The sequence below is a fragment of the Aotus nancymaae genome, unplaced genomic scaffold (assembly GCF_030222135.1).
Source record: "Aotus nancymaae isolate 86718 unplaced genomic scaffold, 86718_ANA_hifiasm-v0.15.2.pri h1tg000006l, whole genome shotgun sequence".
Lineage (NCBI taxonomy): Eukaryota > Metazoa > Chordata > Mammalia > Primates > Aotidae > Aotus > Aotus nancymaae.
The window spans coordinates 52,094,416-52,114,815 of record NW_026988417.1 but is presented as its reverse complement, the minus strand read 5'-3'; the positions used below and the strand labels follow the sequence as shown (position 1 = coordinate 52,114,815).

Here is a 20,400-nt window from a genome sequence, read left to right as displayed (position 1 = left end):
AGAGATCAGGGAGATGATTTTACAGAACAGGGAATGCCAAAGATTACAAGTAAACCACAGAAGATACGGGAGAGACACGGTTTCTCTCACAGCCCTCAGGAAGAATCAGCCCTGGAAACACCTTGATCTCAGGCTTCAAGCCTCCAGAGCTGTGAGACAATACATTTCTGTTGCTTAAGTCACTCAGTCTGTGGCACTTTGTTATGGCAGCCCTAGGTGACTTACATTATATCCCATTCTTCTAGTCTAAAGAATCAGAGGTACCGAGAAGAAGGGATTAAAGGCAGTTCACACGGGTTCTTCAATACCTATTCTACTAGTTTAAAGATTTGCTTGCATTAATATATTATTTTCTTAAAATATAAATATTTCCTTAAAAGGTTATGATCATCTGTTATTTATACCTGATGGCATATTGTATTCTCAAGAGATGGCCACAGTGATAGCTCTTACCCCACATTGCCCTTCTAGAACGTCATCATTCTCTATTAAGAAGTAACTTCAAATTCCCTTCTCTTGAATCTAAGTGGGCTTGTAATTCACTTGTAACCCAGTATCTTCTGAGGATAGGTCATGAAAGTGGATACAACTGCTGCCTTGGGAGCTGAAATACTTGCACTGGAGCATTTCACTACTCTGAGGCTGCCATATTGTGAAGAGGCTCAACTAGCTCTTATGGAGAGACCCTCTGTGAAGAGAGAGATGCCTAGCAAGACTGCAGCTTCTTCAGCCCCTCTGCTGTCCTGGCTCCAGCCTCTCTTCTGACAACCACTTGAGGGACTCCAAACCAGAATCTCCCCACTGAGCCCTCTCTGAATGCCTGACCCACAGAAACTGGGAGAGGTTAAAAATAACATTGTTAAGTCACTATGTTTTGGGTAATTTATTAGGCAGCAATAGATAATGGACACACCTTAATGCATTATTCTGATAATCAAATTTCTTGACTTTTAAATTAATGTTCTAGAATTTAATTTTCTCTAGGAAAGGGTGAAAAGCCCAGGAAAAAAATATGACTTTGGTAACCTAAAAACAACTGCTTTGCAGACGTCCCCACAGCCTCGTGGGCAATTTTATATGGCACAAAACACTGTCAGTGTTGTTCCCCTTGGCATTCCGCCCTGTCATTAATCAGAATGTGAATGACAAGGAAGTACCTTAAGAGTTGAAACCACTAATCACACTAATGTTTATGTAAATCAGTCAATTCCAGATTGGAGGGTCCTTTTTTACTCCCTATTGCCAAAGGTGTTCTTATGCAAAATTGTGTCATCAACTGCCTTTGCCAAGAACAAGATCATTATCACTTGTGCCAGTCTTGCATGTTGAATTTGCCAACTTCTGAAGACCTCTATTTTCAATCAGAATCTGGCACTGATTCTAAAGATTCTTACTTCATTGGTGATGGGGGTGGGAGGACCAGGATAATAAAGGTGTTTGCACTTTGAATAATCCCCAACCCTTGGCGCATAGCGCTGACATAGCTCTGCTCAATTATGAAAGGCCATTTCCCCCAGTCATTTCCTTCCCTTCAGAATAAGCCGAGATCCTTTTGACACTCTCATGTTCCAAATATTCCCTGTCTGCCTGCGGCTTGTTTTCTATGGTGTCTTTGATTAGGCCTTCTTCTATCAGGGCATTTGAATAAATAATCCCCCTGCCTCTCTTTTGTTAAGGGAGTTCTTGCCTGCCACTTCTGGTCACCAAGACAGCCCTCAGCCTTTCCTGCCAGGAATTAAGATGCCTGTGAAATCCACTCTCACCCTTCAACTGCCTTGCAATGGTGTCCTTAGAAAACATTGACTTCTTTTCCTTTTTCAGCCACGAAACAGTGGTTTCTGGAAAACAGTCATTTGCAACATGGCTTTTAGTTAAGAATCTCTGCAGAAAAAAAAAAAAAAAAAAAAGAATCTCTGCAGACAATAGCCAAGGGGCAATAAAGAAGATGAAAAGAAAAGACTTCATAATCTCTTATTTGTGATTTGCAAGTGGTAGCTGCTAAAAGTGACTTCTGCAAGCAGGCAGCTGCTTCTGCCATTTACACTTAACCACATAATCATAGAGCTGAGAGAGCCCTTAATTCATCCTCTGCATTTGCCAGGGCCTGTAAGGCTGTCTGAAGAGTGTTCTAGAATCCTCAAGTGCTGTCCTAACACTACAGTCAAAACACACTGGGGAGAGGAGACATCTACTCCTTGTCAGAACAGAAACAGAAAGACAATTTTGTCACCTAAACTTCAAATTTTCTTGGCGAACAATCTTTGAATGCACATTGACCCTAGTTCTCAAATACCATATGATGTTATCATTCCCCTCATTTCACATATGAGGAAACTAAGACTCGAAGCAGGGAAAGTACTGGCTAAGGCCTGAAAGAGCTGGAACAGGGTGACCAAGCATCCGGGTTTGCCCAGGACTTAGGGGTTTTCTCAGATTTAGAACTTGCAGTGCTAAAATCAGGACAGTTATCAGAAAACAGAAAAGTTGATCAACCTAGGTTTGAACCTGGTCCAGCTTGTCCTCAAAGCCTTTTCCTCTAAACTCAGACACCACCCTAAGTTGTCTTCAGGCTGAGATTTGGGTCTGGCACATATGGGGCATTGAATGGCTGTACCATGAAGAGTCCGTTTTCCCCTGTCAGAGAACAAAGTCAGGGGTGTCAGCCTCACAGGATCAACCCAGGACACCAGGCCCTCTTGCAGGTTATTCAGAGCCCACTAGAAAGACTAGTTTGGGAGGCCGGACGCGGTGGCTCACGCCTGTAATCCTAGCACTTTGGGAGGCCGAGGTGGGTGGATCACCTGAGGTCGGGAGTTCAAGACCAGCCTGGCCATCACGGAGAAACCCCATCTTTAAAAAAAAAAAAAAAAGAAAGACTAGTTTGGGAGCTGACTCTCTAGAGAGGTGAAAGCCAGGTGCAAAAGTGTGCACCACCATTACATAATGTGCCACATCAGAAGACATTCTATAAGGGACCCTAAATTATCACCCACAGCACTGGCAGGCCTGCCTGGTTGCAGAAACCTCAGAGATGGCCACGAGGGAGGCAGGATTTTCCTGAAATACACAGAGAAGAATTTCACTGAATTAGTTAGCAAAAGCTGACCACAGCATATTTTTGCCAAAAGCAGAAATCAAAACCTTTAGACATTTTTCAGTGATGATCTTAGTTCCTTCCCTCCCTCTCTCCTTCCTTCCTTCTTTCTTTCCTCCCTCCCTCCCTTCCTTTCTCCCTCCCTCCTTCCCTTCCTTTCTCCCTCCCTCCTTCCCTTCCTTTCTCCCTCCCTCCTTCCCTTCCTTTCTCCCTCCCTCCGTCCCTCCCTCCCTCCCTTCCTTCCTAGCCTACCCCAGTTTTCTCTTTCAGGTTGTCTCCCTGGTCTGCAGTGGAGAAGCAGGCACTGAGCAAATGCACTGTTGAGAGCATTGTGGCTGGAGCAGAGTCCTGGTTGCCCGCTTCCCTGCACATGCACCGTACCAGGTGTTGTCCTCTAGTTCCTGGACCCTAGGAGGTCTGGGGAGGGCCAGGCGGTTGGGGAGAGAACTGGGTGGGAGGCATGGGGGTGGAAGTAGTGTCTCAATGTTGAAACAAACCGCTGGGAAAGCTGTACCCGTGCATTAGGCTTTCTCAGCCCTGAATGGGAACAGCTGTCCTACTTACGTGGTGCTCTGAGGCCCTCCTCCCCATTCACCTGCCCCTGCCTCTCTCCCCTGGGAGGACAAGAGATTAAGACTAAATGGATCTCAGACACATCACCTCTGGTTCATCACCTGGCTTGACTTTTTCCTTATAGAGTTGAGGGACTGAGGCATGGAGAGGAGAAGTAAGATTTTCGAGGTCACCCATGAGTCCTCGTGAGTCCGTCTTGATGCTCTAGGGTAGAGGAGGGAGGAAGAAAACAGTCTGTAGATTCAAATCAAAACTCTTTCTCTTCCTTCAGCTGCTCCATGATGTTAGCCCAAATAATTTTCAGCCCTTTCTTTCTCCACTGTGTCATGCCAGGCAGGCAATTTTTTGTTTTGTCTTCAAATTATATTTTTGCTAGCTCGGTCCTCCTTTCTGTCTCCTCTCTGTATCCAAGTAAAATCATTCACAGAAGTCAGTGTCTTAAATAGACAGAACTTGGGGATGGGGGCACCTTGTGCAGAGGAGGTGGTACCTGCTCTTCCCTCCTACCTGGGGCTCCCGTGACACTGTTAGAAGTGGTTGCAAAGGCCATGCAGTGCAGTGGTTAAACCATGGACTGTGGAACCAGAGTGCCTGGGTTTAGTGCCCAGTCAAGCAAGCTTTTTAACCAAGTGATTTTGTTTTTCTTGTCCCCAGCTCCCCACCCCCTAGTTTCTACAAGCACAGGGCCCATCCCTGAAATTTCAGTGGTGGGTGTGGGGATTCTGTCCCCACCCTGTGTATTAGGGAATTACAATCAGGCCAGGTGGCCTCAATCTGCAATGTCTTTCCATCAGTCATGGAAGAGGCCACCTCTTAGGCGAGACACCACCCCCACCCCTCCTGAGAATGTTGCCACACTGCTTCTCAGGCAGCCCCAGCTGACAGCCGTGAAGTGAAGCATTCATTCATAAGCAAAGAAAGAGGCCTCCTCCCCAACTCCTTTCACAGATGAGTGATGCCCCCCCACCATTACCAAGGGCCATCCCCTTCTCTAGCCAATCACAGGAAGGGGATCAAGAAGGAAAACAATACTTGTGACCTCCTCATTCATTAAACCCTGGATGAATCTAAATGGAATGAGGAGAAACTGTGTTTTTTCAGTAGAAGAACAAACGCAACATGGGCCATACCAGATGCGACAACCCTACCCAGGTACAGGTGCTGTTGATGGGACAGAACATATAACTCCTGGTCATCAACTCACCTAACACTCCATAGGACCACAGATGAATTAGAATCCACAATTAGAATCTAATATATACAGGAGGCTAGATGCAGTGGCTCATGCCTGTAATCCCAGCACTTTGGGAGGCCAAGGTGGGTGGGTCACTTGAGGCCCGGGGTTCAAGACCAGCATGACCAACATAGCGAAACCTCGTTCCTACTAAAAATACTGTATATATATACACTTTAGCTGGGCATGGTGGTGGAGGTTGCAGTGAGCCCCGATTGCCCCACTGCACTCCAGCCTGGGTGACAGTGCGAGACTCCATCTCAAAAAAAAAAAAAAAAAAAGAATCTGGTATATACAGTTCATTGAAAGGATGACTTAATCATTACCATGCCTACAACAAACCACAAAGAATACAGAGTGTGACTATGTCATACCTTCCACTCCCTCCTCACCAGGGAGCCTGAGAAATCCTCTGCTAGGAGGAGCCGAGGGAAACATCTCTATCCTCAGTCGGTTGGCATCCTCTTCTTTGTCTAAGTTCTCTGTGATCCCCTTGGCTGATCCTCTTCTGCTTCCCCTGTCGTTCTATGTTCCAGCCAGGTTGAGCCAGGAAGGGCTCTCAGGGAGTTCAAACTGCCACAGCATCTGCAGAATTCTCAGCCGCTCTGCTTGCAAGTTCACGCCTTGGGGGCAGAACTCTCAGCAAGCTCGCCTCTGTTCTCTGCTTACCCTCTTCCTCATTTGTTTCTGTACAGGTCAGATTTGGGCCCTTGGGAGGCTTAGAGTCTTCATTGTGAATTTACTGACATGTCTTTGGTAGTTTTGTGTTCCCCAAGGAATGGCTTCTCTCTCTTTGCGTCATTTCTCAGGTCCACATGCTCCCTATTCATAAATCAAATTCCTGCACTTCAGTAATCTCTAGCCTTTGGTAGGAAGAGAATAGCTGTCCTCACTATCCAGACATTCCTGTGTTATATGTGGCTCTACCAATGTCCTGTTCGCTGTGGCACCTGGGGGTTTTGGGTTTAACTATTTTGCCTAGGTTCCACACAGATGGCCAAGGGTAGGAAAATCCAGCTTCTTCTTGTAACTTTTATCAGTAGCTACCATTTATTCATTTATTGAGCCACTGCTATGTTCTCGGTATTATTCTAGGTGCTTTACATATCTTATCTCTAGTACTTAAAAACAACCCCGTGAGATAATTCTTATTGGTCCCATATTACAGAGGAGGAAACAGAAGTTATATAAGTTACCCTTGATCAGATTGGTGGTGAGCAGAAGTGGTGGGACTTCATGCAAGTCTGCAGGATTGAGAAGCCCACACTCTTTCCTTTCCACCATTCATCCAGTCACAGTAAACACTTACTGAGCACCTTTCTTCTCCCAGGCATTGTTCCCCTCTCGTGGAGGGACATCTCACCACCCTATTCTTCCTCCTAATTCTCTTGATTTGAGACAATGAGGAAAAGAGTTCCCAAAACCCGTGGCAAGGAAAAAAGGTTTAGAACAGCAAATAGAAGGAAAATAACACTTACTGTGGGTGGTAATTTGAAGTTCGTGAGTCACCAGGAGAGAAAGAACTGTGTGAGAATGACCATCTCGGCCATACGTCTCTAGTTTACATAACCCAGGTGGCAGCTGGAGCTCTCAGGCAGAGGCGAACATGTGGGATTCTGGAATTCCACTGAAATAGACTAGACAACAGGAGGAGCAGGAAAATGAATCTTAAACCCCTATAAATTGTTTTTCTTTTGTCATGTTTTTATAATTAGTTGTGGTATTGGACCCAGTTTCTCTACGAAATCAACAGCATCATCCAATCCCATCTGGTACAGAAGACGAGAGGCTGACAGATTGTGTGCGAGTTCCTGGAGACAGTGGTGATGTAAAGACCTAGGATCTAAACCTGCAGGAAAAAAATCAGAGGCCAGTTACCTCCCTTATTTGCAGACTGTTGAAATAGTCTTAATTTTGCTGAGAGCCAAAGCAACTTTATCTCATTGGAAAAAAAAAAAGCACAGAAAGAGAGAACTGACATAGTAAAACCCAATTGTCACGGCTGGACTGGTGCCAAACATGAACGCAGTTTAGACTATTGTATTTTGAAGGCTGTCTTAGATTGGCAAAACCATGGGTAGCACTTTTCTGCTTCTTCACTAATAAATGAATCCTGATTTTGTTCAGATATTAGAGTAATTTGTCTGGAGAAGGTGGATTCTTCCCTTAGGCCCAGGAGAGGAACCATGATCAGCCTGATCCCTTTTCTCTTTGCAAATGATGGATTTTGCTAATGTTTTGGCTAACATAACCCCATGCTCAGCAAGGAGACATAAGTGAAAGACTCCTAGTGACTTTTGAAAAGATTTTCCTCTCTAACAAAGATAGGAGAAAGCCTGTACCACTTTTCACCTGTCTTTGGATATTTTGTTTAGAGATATGATGAACGGAGCTACTGCAGCCACCTTACCACCATGAAGAAAGACAATGCTGTCACCCTGAGAGCTACAAAATGAAAGATAGAAAAAGCTAGAAGTCTTGGTTTCGTCATTGCACCCCTGAACAACTGGCACCACATACCTGCAGACTTAAGTGAGGTAAAAACTGCTTCATGGTTTCAACCACTTTTAGTTTCATCTGTATGATACACTGGATAAAGCTGACACATTATGCAAGAGAAAAAGAAATGTCTCATCTGAACCAGGATGAGACTCTGTTGATGCCAGGACCTCTATCTGTTGGGCTGTACTGCCTCTGAAGGAATTCAGAAACTGAGCAAATGGCACGTATTTATTGAGCATCTACCAAGTGCCAGTCACTGTGCTGGATCACAAGAGTAGACAATGCAGAAAGGAAATTGTCATCATGGAAATCACATGGAAAGACAGATGACAAACAAACAAACAATTAAGGACAGGTGAAAACACTCCTGGGCTACTTTCTAAGTATTGGTTCAAGTCAGTCCCGAGTGAAACCCTGACTCTGGAATCAGACAGAACTGGATTCAAATTCCACCCCCACCATTCACTGTGACCTTGGGAAAGTTATTTAGTCTTTCTGACTGTCAGTTTCCTCATCTGTAAAATGACAGTAATAAAAAACTAACTCAGCTGGGCATGGCGGCTCACAGCTGTAATTCCAGCACTTTGGGAAGTCGAGGCAGGAGGATCTCTTGAGCTCAGGAGTTTGAGACCAGCCTGGGCAACATGGTGAAACACTGTCTTTACAAAAAATACCAAAATTAACCTCGTTTGGTGGTGTGTGCCTGTGGTCCCAGGTACTCAGGAGACTGAGGTGGGAGTAGCTGGGAGGTCAAGGCTGCAGTGAGCCAAGATGGTGTCACTGCACTCCAGCCTGGGTGAAAGACAAAAAACAAACAAACAAAAAGCCTCCTAGGGTTATTGTGAGGATTACATATTAAATAAGCAAATAAACTCTGTAAAGTGCCTTACATGGAGCCTGACACACAGTCAGTCTAACTAGATTATGAGTCATCACCATTGTCATCGTCATAGTAATTTGTGCTGTCATAATAATAATTTGTACAATAATAATAATAATAACACAGTGGGTATCAAATGATAAGCAAGACGTAGACCCTGCATTCAAGAAATCGTGGTGGCAAGAATCCAGATCTGGCCATAGACAGTCAGAAGTTAGGCAATGAATTAGGCAGGAAACAAAAGAATTCCTCTGGTAACCAAGGTTGGGTTAACCTGGGTTCCTGTCTCTACTCTTTCCCACACGTTTTATAACCGTCACCCCCTTTTCTAAGAGGGAAAGAGATATTCTAAATGAGCGCTGCTCTTCTTTCATATATGGCTACTGTTCCCAAGAGATTCAAGTGGGCCTTTTCTTTCTCCGGTGAAGTGAAAAACATAGGGTGTGGTTATCGGGATGGCACTTACTGGGTTGTGCTATGAACCAGCAAATGCACACAGATACTCCCAGAGATGATCTCACCAGACCTTGTCTCACTTCCCTCATTCCCTCAAAATCATACCCACCTAATAATTTGTTTAGTGCACTGCAATTGAATATTAACTCCCGTATCTAGCTAGTAAAATAGATAAACATCAAACAGCTGGGTCCTCACACCCACACACATACCCTCGCCTTTAGAAACTTTTCCACAGACTGTCACCCGACTGTCACCCGAGCCCCTGAACTCTCCGTCACACTCTGCATGCATCTTCCCACAGACTTGCTCACACACTGGCTTTTTATTTGCAAGCCCATGGGGAATCTTTCACCTCTCAGACAGGAATTTCATTAAGGAAGGGGAAGGGATGGCAAGAGAAAAGCATAGATACCGGGAAAGAAATAAGAATCATTTTTGAAGGGTGTCATCCTAGCCCAAATCTCTCCCTTTTAACTGTTCTTTATTTGTACATTCTGCGCCCAAAAGAAAACAATTTTTCATTAATTGGGCAATTGTCCAAGCTCTTAACTTGGCATCCAGCCCACAGAGCTGTGAAATCAACCGCACCAGATCTACGCTTTGAAATGCAACATATAACTGGAAACCCGTTCAAAGTAAAGAAGTGGGTGAAAAGACTCAGGGTCCCTTTTCTCTTCCCCGTCTTCTCTCAGCCACATCTCTCTTATTCGATCTTGGTGAAGAAGCTTGCTTGGCTAGGAGAGAGGTCAAGGATGAGAAGGTAGTGACGAGAAAGTTCCATGAAACTCTCAGAGGTCCCAACCTGAACATCAAACCTGAATAACCAGGAGAGATGTAACCTCGGCATACTTTGAGTCGTTTTCCTCCTGCCCATGCTGCAGGTTTTTCAGGTCCTTGCTCGAGCGTGCACTCACAGGCGTAAACAAACGTGCTATCGCAGCCTGCGTCAGCCAGCCCCAGCTATTTAAGCAGGCTGGCATCAGCAAGCACAGCTTCCAAACCCAGCACTTGTCTTTGCCTCTTCCACGTAAGTACCTTTGAAAGGTCTGCCTTTTATGCAGAAGAATGAGTTTGTGTAGGAGCTAGACCAAAATACTCTCGTTAACCGTATTTGCTCTTCTGTTGGAAAACGGTAGAGGTAAAAGGGAGAATAGGAATGAAAAGCTTACCCCCAAGCAGAAGCCAGAAAATGCTGCTGGGTGTAAGACATCAGCCTCTTACAAACAAATCTGCATGGGGTCGAGGGGAATTTAGAGGAAGGGGAGTCCGTGCTGGTCTTTTGGCCAGCAGGTGAGATGTTTTTCTTTTTCTCTCCTATTTCAGAAAGATAACTTTGAAACCAGCACTTGTGTGACTGTGTCAGATGCCTATGATTTTCTCATTTAGAAGCAGATTATTGTTATTCTACATCCCAGGCTTTTATCCAAAACCAGACTTAATATCATTTTAAAATATGTTTTGTGTTTGACCTAGGGAAGTGAGGGAGGTGTCTCTGGATGAAGAAGTGGCTTGATTTTGAATTTGCAGTGCTGTTTATTGTTACTTCTGGTATTCATAATACTTATTTATAACAACAAAAACGTTTTTTTTTTTTTTTAAGATGAAAAGAGATCCCAGGCTCTGGAGTTTAGAGGAAATATAGGTTTGTGATATCTGAGTGGCATCTAAGTATTCAGGGTAAACTGTTAAGTAAAGTGGAATAAGAGTCATTGAATAAAAACGTACAATCTATTGCATAGTTTGGAGGAGAAGCTCTTAAAGAGAAGAGGAATGCAAACAGTTCCCATGCAGTGGCACTGCCACGGGACAGGGCCCGGTACTGTGTTTAGTTAAGCAGGGTTAAGTATAACCAGGGCAGGCAGATAACAAAACAAAGGTGCTGGAGAGGAGGGAAGGGAGGAGCAGATATTAAAGGATTTATAATTAGACATCAGAGTCATAAAAAGCAGATAGAAAATTATAAGGAATAGAGCAGGGTATTAATTCCATAGTCTATCCCTTTGTGTCAAGAATCTGGTGAAACCCAAGGGCCTTTTCCAGGTATTCATTCCCTGCATCCTGAGCCTTTCTCTCCATCCCACACCCCAAACCACACCTTGACTCTCACTTTCTGGACTCCTGGAAGTCCATGGACCCTAAATTAAACTCGTGCTTGTTTTTTAAACTGGGCTAAAGCTGCCGACTGAGGAGTCTCTCCCAAAGTGGTGGGGAGTTAAAAACCTTTAACATGGCAGGCACTTCTTGGTCACGACATGGTTTTAAGTTCATGAAGGTCTTATTTCAATCAAGCAAATAATGATTAAGGGCTATATCTGAGCAAAGATACGTTGAGAGCCAAGAGGAAGAGAAAAGAAAAAGTGGATCCTGTTCTCAAAAAGCTTGAAATCTGAAGTCCAGGGAGATAATTAGAAGTTATATCCAGGGCTGGGCGCGGTGGCTCACGCCTGTAATCCCAGCACTTTGGGAGGCCGAGGCAGGTGGATCACAAGGTCCAGAGATCGAGACCATCCTGGTCAACATGGTGAAACCCCGTCTCTACTAAAAATACAAAAAATTAGCTGGGCATGGTGGCGCGTGCCTGTAATCCCAGCTACTCAGGAGGCTGAGGCAGGAGAATTGCCTGAACCCAGGAGGTGGAGGTTGCGGTGAGCCAAGATTGCGCCATTGCACTCCAGCCCGGGGAACAAGAGTGAAACTCCGTCTAAAAAAAAAAAAAAAAGAAGAAGAAGTTATATCCAGGCCCAAAATAGGATGTGTTGAGTGATTACATTTGTATAAAGTGATAGAAAATGCAAACTAATCTATAGCAAAAGAAAGATGATCCATGGTTACTTGGGAGGGTGGGGGCAGGAGAAAAAATGGTTGGGGGGATTCCCAAAGGGCACAGGAAACTTTTGGGGGTGATGGATATGTTCATTGTTGTGACTGTGACCATTTCTTATATGGGAAGATTAATCAAATTGTATACTTTAAACATTCATTATTATAACTGATTACACCCAACAAACAATACTTTAACAATATAATTTTGTCTTTTTTCTTTTTCTTTCTTTTTTTTTTTTTAGACAGAGTCTTGTTTTGTTGCCAGGTGCCAGGCTGGGGTGGGGTGGTGCGATCTCAGCTCACTGCAAACTCCACCTCCTGGGTTCAAGCAATTCTCCTGCCTCAGCCTCACGAGTAGCTGGGACTACAGGCACGCGCCACCACACCTAGCTAATTTTTGTATTTTTAGTAGAGATGGGGTTTCACCATGTTGGCCAGGATGGTCTTGATCTCTTGACCTCGTGATCCGCCCACCTTGGCCTCCCAAAATTTTTACTTTTTTGAGACAGGATCTCACTCTATCACCCAGACTAGAGTGCAGTAAGTAGCATGAACTCAGCTCACTGCAGCCTCTGCCTCCCAGACTCAAGCAATCCTCCCACCTCAGCCTTCCGAGTAGCTGGGACCACAGATGTGTGCCACCACACCCAGATAATTTTTTTGTAGAGATGGGGCTTCGCTATGTTGCCCAGGCTGGTCTCAAACTTCTGAGCTCAAGCAATCTACCTGCCTCGGCCTCCCAAAGTGCTGAGATTACAAGTGTGAGCCACTGTGCCTCACCAACAACATAATTTTTAAATAAGTAAAAGCATTTCTAAAACTCAGCCTATGAAAAAATAAATAAATAAAAATAAATCCTCAGCTTATGTAACATGCTAAACATAAAAGATGAGTATTTATGGAAAAAAATTAATTCAGTAAAGCACAGAGACCAGACAGTAAGGATAATAGACTTTTAGAGAACTGAGAGTGTCCCTGGAGATTATCTAACCTAGTGTTTGTGGGGCCTGGAGAACTTTAAAATTTAAAAAAAAAAAAAAAAAAAAATCAGCAACTTGGGTGGGGCACAGTGGCTCACGCCTGTAACTCCAGCACTTTGAGAGGCTGAGGCGGGTAGATCACCTGAGGCCAGGAGTTTGAGACCAGCTTGACCGATGTAGTGAAACCCCCATCTTTACTATAAATACAAAAACTAGCCTGGGCATTGTGGCAGCTGCCTCTAATCCCAGCTACTTGGGAGGCTGAAGCAGGAAAATTGCTTGAACCTGGGAGGTGGAGGTTGCAGTGAGCCATGATCGTGCCACTTGCACTCCAGTCGGGGTGACAGAGCAAGACTCCATCTCAAAAAAAAAAAAAAGTGACTGAGTCCCACCTCTGACCAATTAAATCAGAATCCCTGGGTGTGCAGCCCTGGCATTGGTTTTTAAAGTTCCCCAGTTGAGTCTAATGTGCAGGTAGGGATGAAAACCAGTGAAATCAAAACCATTCACTTGACAGATAAGGACAGTAAGGCCCATAGAGAGGATGGGGATGGCTCCATGGCACCTGGCCACCAAGTCTGGGGGCAGGATGAGGCTGGGAGGCTCAGGGAACACAGCAACAGAAGCTCAGAGGTAGTAGAGGCAGAGGCTGCTTCTGGGTCCTCAAAGTCACACTCCCAGCTCCAGCTAGGATAGGGTATCCAGCACCTTCCAAGTGAATCCGTGGAACCCAGACATGCTCCGGGGCAGCAAGCTGTAAGAATTACTCAGGGCCTCTAAGGTGCATTATTAAAGGATTGTGCTGAGTGAGAAGAGATATTTCAAAACTAAAACTTCCTTTTGTTCCCTATTAATATCTGGCATAAGCAGAGGATTAGAATTATTGAAAGGAATCTCAGTGTACACACCAGGCACTCTGCTCTGGGGGACAGCCAAGCTGTTCTTTCAAGAAATAGCATGTGTGCATTCCCAGCATCCGGATGAGTCTATCTGGCAGTACAGGGTCCTTTAATTAGGACTTCCAGGTCAGGCCCAGGCAAAAGCATGAGTGGGTGAAGTTCGTCTTTGTGACTTCTGTCCTTCCTGTCTGCGGCTCTTTAGCTCTCTCTCAGCACCTGTATGGGTGCAGGTGTTGGTTCAGAGGTGTCTGTGTGACCACAGAGCCTCACTGGCTCCACGCTGGCTGTGTTTCCAATGGGTTCTCATCTCCCCTTCAATCCAAATGTGGCACTTTCCAGGTCTCATTCTCTCAGGGCTTGTTTTATCCATCTCTGGAAAACTAATTAAAGTTATGATGTTAATAGACAATAATTGTTTAATGAATTATGTCCCTCCTTGGTATATTAAGTAGGTTCCAGCGAGATCACATATCTAGGAGTTCTTTGAAATGTTATATAAATATAGGTACTATTTGAATTTTAAAATGGGGCAATCAGGAGAATCAAAGTTCTATGCAAAATGTATCCTCCTTATTGGTCAGAATTCCAAGCAACTTGCTGGGGAAAAAAATACCAATATTGTGGGTTTTCAGTATAATTTTTCAAACCATATCCAGTAGGCAATCATCTACAGATTGTGGGCACTGTTAGATTTCTTTTTCCGAATTAGTCCATTCTTTATCAATGCAATTGAACTCATCAGAAGTAGCTTTATTTCCTGAGTCTTTCTGAAAAATGGAGAGCCACCTTAAGGCTACTATAACGGAGACAAAATGTCAGGAAATTCTGCTCATAGGGATTTTAAAATATTACCTGCTTCTTTCTTGGGAGCAGAAGGCTGGCACCAGCAGAGCAGCTTGGCTAGTCTTAGCGGCCAGGAGCCTCATTCTTTGGGGACCCAGTTTTGCAGCTGGGGCAGGCCCCCCCACCAAGTTCATGTGGCTGTGGACCCATGCCAGTACTTTTGTCCCGTTTGAAAACCAAATTGCTGCAGCTCTTGAAAGCAAGTGGCAGCGGCCTGTGGCCAGTCCTGCCTCTGAAGAGGGGCGTGGCTGGGTGTGTAATTAGCATCTCTACTGGGAGGCAGAGTCTGCAGGCAATTGGAGCCCAGAGCAGCCCTGTAGCCGGAGGACACATTGTGGGAGCAGCAGTGGGGAGGAGAGGGAGAAGGCAAGCTCCATCCTGAGCCCCTGGGAGCCCTGGCACTCTAGCTCTGGGGAAAAGATTAGGCCGTTGGCATCAGGGCAGCAGTCAACACCAGTTTAATGCCCCTGTTTGGAAGGCAAAGACTTTTTCCTGTTATTCAGAGTTTCTCCAAAATTTAAGAACAAAGAAAAATAAATGACAAGTTTGCATGACTGATAAAACAAGTTTGTATGACTGATAGAATTTTTTCCTTCTTTGGATGACTTTTCTTTCAAAATTTCCCCTTCATCTTCATTTCCAAAGTCTCTCATTATACAATGACTTAGTTCAAGAGGTCACTTAGACATTTTTAAGGCTGTATTATGACCTAACAGCTTAATTTCTGGATGTTGTTGATGGCTTCCTTAGAATTCTTGTTGTTGTTGAGATGGAGTTTCACTGTCACCCAGGTGGGAGTGCAGTGGCACGATCTTGGCTCACTTCAGCCTCCACCTCCCAGGCTCAAGGCATCCTTCCACTTCAGCCTCTAGCATAGCAGGGACCATAGACATGCACCACCACCCTTGGCTAATTTTTTGTAGTTTTGGCAGAGACAGGGTTTCACCATGTTGCCCAGGCTGGTCTTGAACTCCTGAGCTCAAATGATCTGTCCACCTTGGCCTCCCAAAATGCTGGCATTAGAGGTACGAGCCACTGCACTCGGCTGGCTTCCTTCAACTTTTAAAATGTCAAAGTGAATACAGACAGTGGACAGGGCTAAGGAAAGAGGAAATTGTTGGCAGAGGGTAACCTGTGGCTTGGAGTGGTTTATAAAGCAGTAACCTGCCCTTTTAAAAACCAACACCTGAGGATCCTGAAGCAGCCCCTGTTCTATCCTGGACCACAGTCATCCTGCACACTCCTTGGGGCATTGCCTGGCAATGGGGAACAGGTTCAACAGAGGGGCAACAAGCCTGATGCTGCAAACGGAAGGCTCATGTCTCCTGGCGCAGGAGGTGCATGTGTCTGCTGTCTTCCCGGGCCAGGGCCCTGAAGGTGGAAGGATGGCTGATGTGTTTTTGGCCTTCCGGTGCTGTTGAGTTTCAACACACAGTGCAACCAAGCAGGTGCAGGTTAGGCTGTCCTTTTTAGGTGCTGGGAAAGTGCCTACCTCTACCTTTTACAATATGCTGAACAATCTTCCCCAGAACTCCAGGCTGAGCTATCTCCTCCCAGGGAAGCAGAGGACAGGTCTGGTCAGCAGGAACCTGGGTCCTATTTTCTCAGCTGTAATGGAATTTTTAAGCAGCTGTGAGCCTGAAAGATTCATTGTCCCAGTGGAATTATTAATAGCACCCCCTTTCACTCTAAAAAATACCTGACCTGAGCAATAAACTATATGGTCACCTGTGAGTGCAATCCATGAAGATTCAAGATCATAAAGTGACTCGCTGGGAATCTCAGGATAAGTTGGTGTCTGAGCTGGCTCTTGAATCCTGGCAGCCCCAGGCCTCATTCTGACCTCTGTACCAAGTCATTTACTCTCCCTGTGACTCAGGGTTCCTGCGGGAAGCATTGTATCCCTCCCGCCCAGGCTGAGAACTAGTATGTTTATGTTGGCTAAACCAAAAAGAAGTTCGGTATAAATGTCGGGCGTTCAAGGAATTGTTTATCACAAGATCAGGTTACTCCGATATTTGCTTCAGGCTCTTATTAGCTCATGGCCATATTTAGGTAGCAATAGAAGCTCTTTTAAATGTAGAGAAGTTAGCTGGGCATGGTGGTTTGTGCCTATAATCTCAGCAGTTTGGGTGGCAGAGGTGGGAGGACTGCTTGAGCCTCATCTCTGCATTTTTTTTTAATTAGCCAGATGTGGCAGCACACACTTGTAGTTTTGCTGTTCGGGAGACTGAGGTGGGAAGATTGCTTGAGCCCAGAAGTTTGAGGCTGCAGTGAGTTATGATCATGCCACTGCCCTCCAGTCTGGGCAACAGAGCAAGACCCCATCTCTAAAATAAATAAATAAAAAGTAGAGAAGTTGATTTTACCCATCTCCACATAATTTCTTGTAATTTGCTTCAAACTCTGCCAGACTTTTTACAGATGATCTATTCTGTCTTGTATGTTTAGAACAAAATGAAACAAAAACTTGATGCAGACATTGATTGTTTGTAATCTCTTAGTGTATACTGGGCAGGAAACTAGCGGCAGTCATTCTGGCTGTTAGATCTAGTCATTCCATCTAGGATCATGAGGAAAATTTCCTGGATTCTTAAGGTCATGAGAGACCTGCTTAGATAGTCTAATCATTGTTGTTGATGTATTTTTATTTTCTTCCTGTGCGGCTTCTCCCCAAGGAAATGTACATAAACAACCTTCCTTAGCATCGATATCCCCATCAACCCTTTCCAAATTTTCAGTTTGCTGTCGCCCAGGAGTGAAATCTGTTTTACGAAAAACTTTAATTCAGTGGCTAATATTGAATTCAGTAACTAATGTTGGAAGTATCTATCACTTTATTGTGTATGCCCTACCCTCTTCCTGGGAAGTAGAGTAGCATCTTTGGAGATGGCTGGAACTGGGATTTATGAAGCAGGAATGAAGAAAGCAGGAGCTACCCCTACTTTCATTAACACACTGTACCTGGCTCAGGGTTCCACAGCTGAAAAGGGAGGAGAGTCCTTGAAACTAACTCAACAGTTAAACAATAGTTGACTAAACAATAGTAAAATTAGGGCTGGGTGTGGTGGCTTATGCCTGTAATCCCAGCACTTTGGGAGGACGAGGCAGGCGGATCACCTGAGGTCAGGAGTTCAAGACCAGCCTGGCCAAGATGGTGAAGAGAGACAGGAGTCTCTACTAAAAATCCAAAACTTAGCTGAGCATGTTGGTGCGCACCTGTAATCCAGCTACTCAGGAGGCTGAGGCAGGGGAATCGCTTGAACCGGAAAGTGAAGGCTGCAGGGAGCTAAGATCATAGCACTGCACTCCAGCCTTGGTGACAGAGTGAGACTCTGCCAAAAAAAAAAAAAATCAGATCTATAAGGAACAGCAGAAAGACCTGATGTTATTTATCTTGGACAAGAGAAAGCTACGGAGCCATTGAATGATGGTACTGAAAATCATGGAAGGGAAGTCAATGACCTTTTGAGGAAGAGATTTTAAGCCCAAGGGTTGTGGGGGCTGCACTATAAAGGACATTAAGTAAGCCATGAAGTATTCTTTCATTATACAAAAAATATAGTGGAAAGAATTAAGTATACCTGAAAGATGGGGCAGTCCATCAATCTTTTAATTTTTTAAGCCTTTTTGTTTGTTTGTCTTTAGGCCTATGATGAGTTAACATAGTCCTAAATTAACGGCATACACACCCCCTCTTAGGTTTTATAACTCATTCCATTTCTCCTGCTCTCCTGCTCTCCCTCTTTTCTCTCTTTCTTTTCACTGAACACTATAATTTTAAGGTCTATTTATGTTCTTCATGATATTTCTAATGCATGATGATCAAGTCTGTTAATTGTATGTATCTTTTACTTATTAACTCCTCCAGTAATGGACATCTCTCTTGCTTCCAATTCTCTGAAATGACGCTGTAATGAATATTCTCATGTATATGTTCTGTCACCCTTTAGATCTGGTTGGCGGGAAATAGAGGAAGGGAAAAGAGTGGGCTAGAAGGCATATGTTTTCTTTACACAATGTGGAATATTGAACTGTCCATGATAAAAGGAGACATAACTTAACCAGTTCTGATTTAGTATTTCAAACATTTAGAAGTTTCTCCGGGTTCCCTTGTACTTTAATAAGAGATTGAGTGACAAATAATTTTCCGGAACTAAAAGAGCACGATCTTCAGTAATCTCCCTTCTCAATATAATTTTTTCTTTTTATTTATTTATTTAATTTTTTTTAAGCCAGTCAGGCCAGGTGAAGTGGCTTACATCTGTAATTTCAGCACTTTGGGAGGCTGAGGTGGGTGGATCACCTGAGCTCAGGAATTCAAGACCAGCCTGGCCAACATGGTGAAAATTTGTCTCTACTAAAAATACAAAAGTTAGCCAGGCATGGTGGTGCATGCCTGTAGTCCCAGCTACTCAGGGGGCTGAGGCAGGAGAACTGCTTGAGCCCGGCAGGCAGAGGTGCAGTGAGCCAATATCAATGCCACTGCACTCCAGCCTGGGTGACAGAGAGAGACTCCATCTCAAATAATAATAATAATAATAATAATTTTTTAGCCAGTCGAATTTAGCAGTGTGGAGTTGCATTCAATGTCATTTTCTTTTCTTTCATTCATTCTTTTTTTTTAGACAAAGTTTTGCTCCGTCACCCAGGCAGGAGTGGAGTGGCACCATCTTAGCTCACTGTAACCTCCACCACTTGGGTTCTAGCGATTCTCATGCCTCAGCCTCTAGAGTAGCTGGGATTATAGGCGTGTGCCACCATGCCTGGCTAATTTTTGTATTTTTGGTAGAGATGGGGTTTCTCCATGTTGCCCAGGCTGGTTTCAAACTCCTGGCCTCAAGTGATACTCCCGCCTCGGCCTCCAAAAGTGCTAGGATTACAGGCATGAGCCACCGCACCCAGCCAAATGTCGTTTTCTTAAACTTGACTTTATCAAACTAGAAGCATTTTATTTCTTGATATTGGTCATTGATTACCCAGAGAAAGCAAATGAAATGTTCTAAGGAATCTTATTAGTCATGAGGTTGAGTGAAGTTTCTAATATGTTTTGCCATTTTAATGATTGCAAAACCTGATGTCATTCAGTTGCCCAATTATATCCTGAGTCATTGGAAAAGCTATATTAGAACCTTAATAATGGTACCTTTATTTAGGTAGTGTTGATAATTTATAGTGCCATTCATAAACATAATCCATCTCATTGAATCCTACAACACTGTGTGATAGGTGGGGCAGGATAATACCTTCAATAGTAAATGAAGAAATGGAGGTCTAAAGCAATTAAGAAAGTTGTCCAAAGTTATTTGGAGACTATGTAACAGAGCTGGCAAGAGACTCCGGGTCTTCTGAAGCTTCACTCAGTCTCTTTCTGTGGTATCATGGCTGATGCTCAGAGAAGCAATCTATTGTAGGTTCAAAGCTATTCCCTGAGCTGGACATTCTAGTGTATCTCTGTCCTTTTCAATTATTTCATGACATTAATGAGCCGGCTAAAGCTGCTATTTGTCCTATTAGCTGAACACCTGCTCATCAAAACTACTCAACTGGGGAATAAAATCAGATCCGTATCACTGAGTAGCATGGCCACAAGCAGCATGGGTGACTGGACTTTGGCATAATTTGGAGCTCTGCAAGGTACCAGCTGTGGGTCATTGTATCCGTGACTTAATTATAGTCATAAAATTAGAATGGTAGTTGGACTATTAAAATAATAATCTATTAATATATATTTGTGCAAAGAGACAATTCCATTCTCTCAAAGACTCTTTTCTGGACTTTTCAAAATACACACCTAACCCAAGGAAGTTCTGCTTGCTTGCATTAGACAGGGTACAATGGCCTAAGGAAAGGCATAGGATTGGGTAGCCTAAAAATCTGCTGATGGTGCATGAGCAACACCACACAGGTCTCTAATGTATCTTACTGTGGAATTTGAGCTCAGGCAAAAATACTGTAAACCCAGCATATATTTTCAAAAAAACCAATCATGATGTCACATCTCCAGAATTACAAATGAACAGTTCTTTTCAGAGTCAGGCACTGGGAATGAGAACATTTTTAGAAAGAACATTTTAACGTTCTAAGTGATTGGATGTCTACAGAGCAATATG

General features: G+C 44.0%; 1 protein-coding gene across 2 annotated transcripts in view; it reads left to right on the top strand.

The window, feature by feature from the left end:
• The first annotated feature begins 9,405 nt into the window (after positions 1-9,405).
• HOPX (HOP homeobox) overlaps positions 9,406-20,400 on the top strand; it is a 32,348-nt gene continuing 21,353 nt past the window's right edge. The window contains exon 1 of one of the 2 annotated variants that reach the window (XM_012441139.2): positions 9,406-9,769. The gene's annotated coding sequence lies outside the window, so the exon portion shown is untranslated. Of the gene's footprint in view, positions 9,770-10,011; positions 10,033-20,400 lie in introns of those variants that run through there. The other variant, XM_012441141.3, reaches the window with a different exon arrangement.